This window comes from Sinocyclocheilus anshuiensis, unplaced genomic scaffold (assembly GCF_001515605.1).
Source record: "Sinocyclocheilus anshuiensis isolate Anshui unplaced genomic scaffold, SAMN03320099.WGS_v1.1 scaffold918, whole genome shotgun sequence".
NCBI lineage: Eukaryota > Metazoa > Chordata > Actinopteri > Cypriniformes > Cyprinidae > Sinocyclocheilus > Sinocyclocheilus anshuiensis.
Window position 1 is genome coordinate 43,688 of NW_015540946.1, and position 423 is coordinate 44,110.

Here is a 423-nt window from a genome sequence, read left to right on the forward strand (position 1 = left end):
CAAAGCGCAACTTGTGTTATTAACAAAAGTTGCGCTTTGGATACGCCATCATATAGTGTCAGTCTTCTCTCATCACTCTTGTCACGTGCTACAATGCTACACTTTCACTCCTTACCTTTGTTCTCTATACACAGAACATTCTGGAGATCTTGATCTATGATGAGGATCCATTAATGAGGGACGACCATTGTGCCACTATCCTATTTGACATCAATAACCTCACACCTGGGAAAAAGGAGACCAAATGCTTTATAATAAATGACAAGGTCAGTGCTATATGGAGATCTCATATCTAAACAGACATTTCAACATAAAATAAACACTTAGTTGATAGAGCCCTTGATATTTGATTTGTGACTACTTTCTTTTTCAGACCAAGGATGAACTGTGGGTGGAGTTTGAGATCACTAAGAGGTGAGTGAG

General features: G+C 38.8%; 1 protein-coding gene across 1 annotated transcript in view; it reads left to right on the top strand.

The window, feature by feature from the left end:
* The window catches only part of LOC107689769 (cytosolic phospholipase A2 zeta-like), a 30,062-nt gene that overhangs the window by 3,276 nt on the left and 26,363 nt on the right, over positions 1–423 (top strand). The gene's annotated exons all lie outside the window — the stretch shown is intronic.